Below are 10,911 nucleotides of genomic sequence, written 5' to 3' on the forward strand. Positions count from 1 at the left end.
CTCTGATAGCCTGATGGACCTTGGTTATTGGAATTCCTCCATCCAAAATTAGGATGATTCCTCCACCCTGGGTTGTATGTATTAATGTAGGGATCATTCTGCTGCCTACCTGCATAATCAACATGCTTAACGTTAGAAACATTAGTAGGCATAGAAGATGCAAACATACCTCCCGCTTTACAATTGGCACTGTAATGCGGTCCACCACAGAATTCACATCCGGGCTGAACTGCTTGGACCGGCATCTGAAGTTGTTCTATCTTTTTGGAAAGTAGCTCTACTTGTGCCGCCAAGGTCATTTTGGACCTCTAGCTCGTGGAGTTTGCCATTGATAAGTGTTGGTGGCCATCTCTTCTATCAAATCCTGGGCTTGCTTAGGTGTTTTGCTATTGATAGCTCCCCCTGCAGCTGCATCTTCCATTTGTCTAGTGGCTGTATTCATGCCACTATAGAATGTTTGCACTTGCATCCAGAGAGGAAGACCATGGTGTAGGCAACACCTTAACAAGTCCTTGAAGCGCTCCCAGGCTTCGTACATCGATTCTCCTTCACCCTGCATAAAAGAAGATATGTTATTTCGCATTTGAGCAGTCTTAGCAGGAGGAAAATACTTATTCAAAAACTTTTCAGCCAAAGAAGTCCAGGTAGTGATCGTTTTCGGTGGCAAGTACTGCAGCCATCTTTTCACTCTATCCCTCAAGGAAAAAGGAAACAGCCTCAACCGTATGGCATCATCAGTTGTTCCATTAATCTTAAAGGTATCACATATTTCCAAAAAGTTGGCGATATGCTCGTTCGAATCTTCGCTCGCCAATCCTCCAAATTGCACCATATTCTAGATCATCTGGATTACATTCGACTTTATCTCAAAATTATTGGCCGCCACGGGAGGCCTCACTATCCCAGTTTGCATCCCTGCTAGAGAGGGCCTAGCAAACTCGTACATGGTCCTTTCATCGTTACCTCTATTTGCATTGTGGTTCTCCATCTCACTAGTTTCACGAACAGGAATCTCTGCTTCAATCTCCTCCTCTACTGCATGCATACGCCTCCTTAGCAATCTAAGAGAGCGCTCGGGTTCAGATAAAGGCTCTGTAAGGTTAGGATTAGAGCTCCTGGTCATAAACTACCTGAGCACAATAAAGAACAACAACACCAACAAATAGGATAAGAACAAAACTATACACAGAAAACAAATTATGAACAAAAAAAGAAATGACTAGACTAACAAATATTAAAATTTCAATTTCGTTCACAGAAAACTGCTTCCCTAGCCAAAACTTGATGTGTGCTAAGTCAAGCAAGACTATGACCTAAGGCAGTGTACCTATCAGTGGAGTATAGCTAACGACGAGTACCAAGTGTCGTATTCCCCAAAGAACGTGTGAACCTAAATCTACTCAATCTTCTCTATTATCTAATCACAGAAAATAAATGGTGTTAATGAATAATTCCTAAATTAACTAACAGCTACTCTAATTGTTGTCGAACTACGTATACTAGGGAATGATTAATTCAAGTAAATGAATAACCCTTTGGGAATTCTTATCTCTAAGGAATGGAAACTCAAGGTGGAATTGATTGATTGAATTCAATTTTCGTGGGAAAATCTCTACACAATTAATGCCTTTCTCGAGGACACTAACATCTTAACTTAGATTAATTAGGTTGAAATCTCTTCCTAACTCTAATTACCCAAATTAGCATTATGTACCATTTAACACTATTGAGAGTTGTTAATTCTCAATCTGGTAGAACGAACACCCTATCTCTAGGCGAATTCAATTCTAGGTTGCAAAGGACAATCCAGACCTAAACGTCTTTCTCAAGATCATTCAAATTTCAAAAATCATTCAACAAGATATGAAGAACAAATCAATAAATACTTCCATTGCAAACCAATATTGACAATCAATACATTCAATTCAAAATTGAAGTACAAAAATCCCTAGATAAAGAACCCCAATGGGTTAATAAGTTTAGCTAATCATGTTCATAATCATAACCAACAAGAATTCAATTACAAAAAATGAGTAAAGGTAGAAGAACCCGAATACACCATAGGATGAGAGTAAATAGCTCCAATTCCTCGTGCCTAATTTTAGATCGATTCTTGTTCCTCTTACTCGGATTGAAACCAATCGACAATCCTCACCAATCTTTGATCTTCGAAGAGAATCCAAGTGAAACCTTGATCCAAGTCTCCTTTTCTCTTAGTTTCAACTCAGAAAAACCTTAGACAGAGAAAAAAAATGAGTTTTGGACATTCTAACCTTAGCTGCCCCCCTTTTTCTCTTTTCTTTCTTTTTAAATGAATTTGACCAGCTGCCATGAACATGGCCGTGTTGATGCCCGTGTTCCCAACACGTTCTAGTGTTAATGCCCGTGTTACTCTCTATGGCCGTGCTCCCTAAAAAGCTCTTTTTTCTTTGATGTTTGATGCATCCAACACGGCCGTGTTGGTGGCTGTGTTGGGAACACGGCCAGTGTTGAATCCAACACGGTCGTGTTAGCCTTCCTCATGGTCATACTTAGCTTGTTTCGGCAGCTTTGACGTCCAATTATGCTCCAATTCTTCCTTTTATCATACTTTGACTTCTTTTGGACCTAATGCACACAAACAGACACATAGGGTGAGTGTTGGGACCAATTCACATCCAAATATACATAAAATCAATCTTAAAAACCCCATTTAGATGTATGTATTTTACGCACATCAATCCCCATATTACGGGATTGTTTTCTAATATTTATAAATATACCCCTCTTACGGGGTTGTTTTCTCATATTAAAAAATTTACCCTTTCTAGGATGTTGTTTTCTTGGACTCCCAATTACACTACTTTTACCGCGTGGTTTTCTCAGATTCACGGGGTTATTTTCTTATATTGATAAATATACCCCTTTTACGGGGTTACTTTCTCATATTATAAAATTAACCCATTCAAGGGATTGTTTTCTCATACTCACAAATATACCACAATTACAGGGTTATTTTCTCTGATTGATATATCCCCGTCTTACGGGGTTGTTTTCTCATATTAAAAAATTTACCCCTTCTATGACGCTGTTTTCTTAGACTCTAAATTACATTACTTTTATGGGGTTGTTTTCTCCGATTCATAAATATACATGTTCTTCGTGATCATTTTCTTATATTGATAAATATACTACTTTTATGGGGTTGTTTTCTCATATTATAAAATTGACCCTTTTGAGGGGTTTTTTCTCATACTTAAAAATACACCAAGATGATGGGGTTATTTTCTCAGATTGATAAATATCCCCATATTATGGGGTTATTTTTTAATATTTATTAATATACCCCTCTTATGGGGTTGTTTTCTCATATTAATAAATTTACCCCTACTACGAGGTCGTTGTCTTAGACTCGCAATTACACTACTTTTACGAGGTTGTTTTCTTATATTCATAAATAAACACGTTTTACGGTGTTATTTTCTTATATTGATAAATATATCACGTTTACAAGATCATTTTCTCATATTAAATTATCAGCACTATTATGGGGTTGTTTTCTCAAATTCATAAATATACACTTTTTATGGTATTATTTTCTTATATTGACAAATATACCCCTTTTACGAGATTGTTTTCTCATATTATAAAATTATCCCATTTAAGGGGTTGTTTTCTCATACTCACTAATATACCAAAATTATGGGTTATTTTCTCTAATTGATAAATATCTCTGTATTACGGGGTTGTTTGCTAATATTTATAAATATACCCCTCTTACGGGGTTATTTTCTCATATTAAAAAATTTACCCCTTTTACGACGTTGTTATCTTAGACTCGCAATTACACTACTTTTACGGTATTGTTTTCTCATATTCATAAATATACACATTTTATGGGGTTATTTTCTTATATTGATAAATATACCACTTTTATGGGGTCGTTTTCTCATATTAAATTAATAGCAGTATTATGTAGTTGTTTTCTCAAATTCATAAATACACACATTTTCTGGGATTATTTTCTTATATTGACAAATATACCCCTTTTACGGGGGTTGTTTTCTCATACTCAAAAATATACTATAATTACGGGGTTATTTTCTCCGATTGATAAATATCCCCGTATTACGGGTTGTTTTCTAATATTTATGAATATACCCCTCTTTCAGGATTATTTTCTATTATTAAAAAATTCACCCCTTCTATGACGTTGTTTTCTTAGACTCACAATTACACTACTTTTATAGGGTTGTTTTCTTAGATTCATAAATATACACGTTTTACGGAGTTATTTTCTTATATTGATAAATATACCACTTTCACAAGGTCGTTTTCTAATATTAAATTATTAGCACTATTATGGTGTTGTTTTCTCTCATTCATAGATATACATGTTTTACGGATTTATTTTCTTATATTGGCAAATATACCCCTTTTAGGGGGTTGTTTTCTCATATTATAAAATTAACTCAATTAAGGGGTTGTTTTCTCATACTCATAAATATACCATAATTATGGGGTTATTTCCTCAGATTCATAAATATCACCGAATTACGGGGTTATTTTCTGATATCTATAAATATACTCCTCTTACGGGGTTGTTTTCTCATATTAGAAAATTTACCCCTTCTACGATGGTGTTTTCTTCGACTCGCAATTACACTATTTTTACGAAGTTGCTTCTTAGATTCATAAATATACATGTTTTACGGAGTTATTTTCTCCAATTGATAAGTATCCCCATGTTAAAGGGGTTGATTTCTAATATTTATAAGTATACTCCTCTTTCGGTGTTGTTTTTTCATACTAAAAAATTTACCCCTTCTACGATGTTGTTTTCTTCGACTCGTAATTACACTACTTTTACGAGGTTGTTTTCTTAGATTCATAAATATACATGTTTTATGGGGTTATTTTCTTATATTGTCAAATATACCCATTTTACAGAGTTGTTTTCTCATATTATAAAATTAACCCATTTAAGGGATTGTTTTCTTATATTCACAAATATACCATAATTACAGGGTTGTTTTCTCCGATTGATAAATATTCCCATGTTACGAGGTTGCTTTCTAATATTTATAAATTACCCCTCTTACGGGGTTGTTTTCTCGTATTAAAAATCTTTCCCCTTCTACGATGTTATTTTCATAGACTCGCAATTACACTATTTTTACCGGGTGGTTTTCTCAGATTCATAAATATACATATTTTACGGGGTTATTTTCTTATATGGATAACTATACCCCTTTTATAGAGTTATTTTCTCATATTATAAAATTAACCCATTCAAGGGTTGTTTTCTCATACTCACAAATATACCACATTTACAGTGTTATTTTCTCCGAATGATAAATATCCCCGTGTTACGGGGTTATTTTCTAATATTTATAAATATAACCCTCTTACAGGGTTGTTTTCTCATATTAAACAATTTACCTTTCTACGATGTTGTTTTCTTAGACTCACAATTACATTACTTTTATGGGGTTGTTTTCTCCGATTTATAAATATACATGTTTTATGGGATTATTTTCTTATTAATAAATATAGCACTTTTATGGGGTCGTTTTCTCATAATAAATTATTAGCACTATTATGGGATTATTTTCTCAAACTCATAAATAAACACGTTTTGCATGGTTATTTTCTCATATTGATAAATACACCCCTTTTGAGGGGTTTTTTTCTCATACTAAAAAATATACCAAGATTACGAGATCATTTTCTCCGATTGATAAATATCCCCATATTACGGGGTTGTTTTTTAATATTTATAAATATACCCCTATTACAGGGTTATTTTCTCATATTAATAAATTTACCCCTACTACGGGGCTGTTCTCTTAGACTCGAAAATATACTACTTTTACGGTGTTGTTTTCTTAGATTCATAAATAAACACGTTTTACGAGGTTATTTTCTTATATTGATAAATATACCACTTTTACAGGGTCATTTTCTCATATTAAATTATTAGCACTATTATGGGGTTATTTTCTCAAATTCATAAATGTACACGTTTTACGGGATTATTTTCTTATATTGACAAATATACCCCTTTTACGGAATTATTTTCTCATATTATAAAATTAACCCATTTAAGGGGTTGTTTTTCTCATACTCACAAATATACCAAATTAACGGGTTACTTTCTCCGATTAATAAATATCCCCGCATTACGGGGTTTGATGGGAATTGTAGGTTTCATCAATTAACTCCCCGATAGCCAAAATACTATGATAAGTTGAATTAGAAGAAAACTAGAAATTACCAATTTAATCCACAAATTCGGATCGTTCAAAGATTGAAGTAAGAAGATGGATACTACTTAACCCCTTTACCAACAAGGATAAAGATACTAAGATAGACTTTGATTTCCTCTTATGCCACAAACAAGAAAGTTTGATAAATAACAAGAAAACAAAGATTTAGATTTTGACACCACAAGCTAGAATAAAGCTTGATAAGTCACAAAGTTCAAGCAAGAAATTAAAGACAAAATTCCTCACAATAAAACTCAAACAAAGTTATAATTCATATATCAAATTCAATCATGCTCCAAAAGAAAGAAAAGGACTTGTTTATATAGAGTACAAGTCCATGCACACACTACTAAAATAGATTCACACATAGGATTACTTTTACTCTTAAATGGTCTTAGTAACCACTATCCACACTAATAGCCATTACTTGGTATTAATTACCCCATTAACTTATATATGGTGGCTTTTAATAACCACTACCCACAGTGATAGCCATTACTTGATATTAATTACCACATTAACTTGTATGGTGGCTACATGTAACCCTAATTGTTATTAACACAAAAACAAGTTAAATATTATTCCTTAGGCCTCCATGGATGCCTTATTGGGTTGAAGTTCTTGGGCTTTCCAAATGTCCCTAATTAAACCCAAAATGGCTTGTTGAAGCTTCTTGGATTTGGACCTTGTGATTGGGCCTTCTTGTACTATTAATGGATCTTGGATCTCTTTAAGCTTTGAACTTGGATTCACATCATTCCCCCTTTCTTCAAAAGGATTTGTCCACAAATTAGCTCCATCATCTTCATCACCTACATCAAACAAAGACAAGTCACTAACATTGAAAGTAGCACTAACATTGTCATACTCACTTTGAAGTTCTAGCTTGTAGGCATTGTTGTTGATGCGTTGAAGCACTCTAAAAGGACCATCTCCTCTTGGCATAAGCTTTGATTTCCTTTGGTTAGGAAATCTTTCCTTCCTCAAGTGCACCCACACCCAATCTCCAGGCTCAAAAATGACTTGCTTCCTCCCTTTGTTGTGTTGCTTTTCATATTGGAGTGTCTTCTTCTTAATGTTTGCACGCACCTTCTCATGCAAAGTCTTGATGAATTCAGCTTTTTGTTTCCCCTCTAAATTAGCTTTGTCCAACGGCAATGGTAGCAAATCTAATGGAGTCAATGGATTGAATCCATACACAACTTCAAAGGGTGAGAAATTTGTTGAATCATGCACACTCCTATTGTAAGCAAATTCCACATGTGGTAAACATTCTTCCCAATTCTTCAGATTTCTTTGGATGACAGCCCTCAAAAGTGTTGCAAGTGTCCTATTGACCACCTCTGTTTGTCCATTCGTTTGCGGATGAGAAGTTGTAGAATACAAAAGCTTTGTCCCTATCTTTCCCCAAAAAGTCTTCCAAAAGTGACTGATGAGCATAGTTTTACACATATTTGCTTGCATATTATTGCGTATGTTCTTTGCAATTATTGTGCTTTTATTCCCAAATCACCCGTGTTTTGTGTTCTTTTGCATTTCAGGAACATTTATAGGACCATCATCGGTGTTTAAGCAATTATAGATCAATACGTGCGGAAACGGACGAGAATTCATCAAAATCGAACAAGAGCCCGCGTTGCACACATTGAGCACGGCCTGAGTCAAGGCCGTGCTGACCATCACGGCCTGGACTCTGGCCGTGACCAACCATCGAAACTTGGTCTTCAAAAAAATGGTTTGAGCACGGTTTTCGTAGCCACCACGGCTTCCAGCACGGCCCGTGGTGGCCAGCACAGGGAGCAACACGGTCATGGTGAAACCCTAGTTGGTGAGATACACAATCTCAGCACGGCATGGACTCCGGCCGTGTTGACCAGCACGGCCTTGAACACGGCTGTGCTGAGTTAAATATATAAGAAAAAATGAATTTTTCTTAAGGGAGAGAGGGGAAAAAGGAGTGACATAGAGCCCTGGAGGCTGGTTCGGTTTCTGTACAGTATTGAGTGCAAGAGAGAGTTGTAGTGAGTAAGAATCCCGGAATCGCAAGGTTCCGAGTGCAAAACAGTAGTGGAGCAATTCAAGATGCAGTTTGGGAGATTAATCAAAGTGTAGATCCAGATTTGAAGCTGTTCATCCAATTCGAGAGAAAAGGGTGTACATGTTTTATTTTCATTATTCTTTCATTGTAATTGATTTCCTAGATTGTTTTAAACATGAACATGTTTAGCTAGACTGATTTAATCCATTGGGATTTCTTTACTATGTTGGCTTGATATTATATTGTTGGATTGTTCGAGTTGGTTTTGTATTCTTCTTGTTTTCAGTATTAATAAAATAATGCATTATTCATGAGACGTTGTGAATTGTGATGTTTAGATTGCTTTATGAGATTGAGAAATCCGTTTGGCAATTGGAATTTTGAATAGCAAGAACTGGTTAATAATCGCTTAGAGATAAGGATAATTAACTAGCCGAATTAAGAATTAACAAAGCTTAATAGAGGCGGATTAAAGCTTAATGCTAATTTAAGAATCAATCGTTAGGAAGAGATTCCAACTTTAGGTTATTAGGTTTAAGAATTCGGTTATCTCGAGAGAGAAACCGAATTCGGTTAAGAATTCATCCACGGGTAGCATAATTAGACTCACCGATCCTTTATCTTTTGTTTGATTGCCAACTAGTTTAGATTCCCTTTGGGTTTGTCTTCTTGTCTTGATTATTTCAGTTATCAATTACTCCTGCATCTCCCTTAGGACTTAGCTTGTAGCTATTAGTTAGTTTAGAAATTATTTATCGCTAATTTTAGGTTAATATAACGAAGAATAAAGGAGTAAGTCTGGGCTTTCACTTTTCCGAGGAATACGACCTTGATACTCGCCATTAGTGCTAGACTGCATCGATAGGTACACTGCCTTAGATTGTAGCTAACACGAGTAGCACACATCAAGTTTTTGGCGCCGTTGCCGGGGAATTGTTTGAAAACTAGAGTGAAATTTGCTATTTGTTAATTTAGACATTTTTTTTCTTTTTTTTCTTTCTTATTATTTTATGATTTTTATTTTTATTTGTTTATTTATTTTATTTTATTTGTACATATTTATTTAGCTTAAGTTTATGATTCAGATAGTGAATGATAAGGAGGTTCAATGCTAAACTCAAACTCTTTGTGTGACGCATTGGAAAATGGGATTAGGAACCAAGAGAGTGCTAAAAATTGGGATACCCGTGCATCTTTAGAAGCTCGAGTGGAATCGTTTTGCAGGGCTACCGATCAACTCTCTTCTCCTATCCTTTCATCTCAAGTCTTTTGTGAATTTTGTTGTGGTTTACATGTGTGTAATGATTGTCCATTGTATAGTGATGTTGCTCATTGTTCTTATAACTGTGAACAGGTGAATTATACGGGAAGTTGGCCAAATGACTCGTATGGAAGCACCTACAATCAAGAGTGGAGCACTCATTCACCCTTTGGATGGAGCTTAGATGGCCAAGAACCACTAGGAATTCAACAACTACATCAAGAAATTTAATGTTGCACCTTCAACTCAAGATGAAGAGTTAGTGTCGGAGGAGCTGATGATGAGGTTCATTACAAGTCTTGATGACAGATTCCAACAAACAGAGAGTATACTTGAAGATCAACAAGCCTCGATTAAGAACATAGAGCATCAAGTAGGCTTGATCTTTCAGTTACTAGCTACAGAGCAATTGGAAACTCCATCAAACGCTACTGAATCCGAGGAGCATTTGAGCGCCATCACTTTGCGTTTAGGTGAGAATTTTTCTAGTTTATCTACTATGTTTGATGATGCTTCTGTGCAGGACGACTTCTTGAACATGGAGATGGAACCAGAAAAGGAAGAGGCGAACATAATTCCTCTGAAAGACTATCAACAGGAATGTACAGTTGATGATGCTGAGTTACAGTTAGAGGAATTGTTGGTAGATTTTCCACAAGTCCCTTCGATGATGGAAGATGAGCACGAGTTATCCAATGAAGAAGTCTTGGAAGAGCTCGAGTTTCTTCTAGCAAGTGAACCAAGCCAGGGACTGAAGAAAACCATCAACACTCCTGAAGAAATTGCCCAACCGTCGATCCTTCCAATTGTTGAAACTCTAGCTTTCAAATTGGAAGAGCCTCTAGAGCATCATGACTACGTGCAATTATACGAGGAGCGAGTTTTGCCCATCATACTGGCAGCTTGCTTGACTGTCGGGAAGAGGAAGTGGACGATTATCCCTCTAAGCGGATATTTGAAGCCATTTGCTTGGAAGAAGGATGGATGGTCGTCGATCACGCCCATTTGCCTTTCACCATGAGTCCAGCTAAGAAGACTCATCACATAAAAAAGAAGCGCTTTTAGGAGGCACCCCAATTTTTATCTTTAATTTCTAATTTTTTTTTTTACCTTTTGTTTTGAAACATTTTATTAGTTTTAGTTTTCATATTTTCAGTTTTGATTTTATTTCTTTACTTTATTATTTTCAGATTCTACCGAGGAGGCACTGAATTTCCACAACATAAGCCTCGATGGATGATCAGGGCAGTCCCCTAGATCTTTTTATTTTTCTACATTTATTTACTTTATTTTTCATACATGTCATGCACTTGGATTGTATTGCTTTTGTTCTCTTAGTTGAGCATTCCATGCGGGGTATCCAT

General features: G+C 35.6%; 1 non-coding gene across 1 annotated transcript; it reads left to right on the top strand.

The window, feature by feature from the left end:
- The first annotated feature begins 479 nt into the window (after positions 1-479).
- LOC112535188 lies at positions 480-585 on the top strand. The gene has a single exon (XR_003079365.2). It is a non-coding gene; the product is annotated as a small nucleolar RNA R71 (small nucleolar RNA).
- The last annotated feature ends 10,326 nt before the right edge of the window (positions 586-10,911 follow it).

This window comes from Ricinus communis, chromosome 3, assembly GCF_019578655.1.
Source record: "Ricinus communis isolate WT05 ecotype wild-type chromosome 3, ASM1957865v1, whole genome shotgun sequence".
Taxonomy (NCBI): domain Eukaryota; kingdom Viridiplantae; phylum Streptophyta; class Magnoliopsida; order Malpighiales; family Euphorbiaceae; genus Ricinus; species Ricinus communis.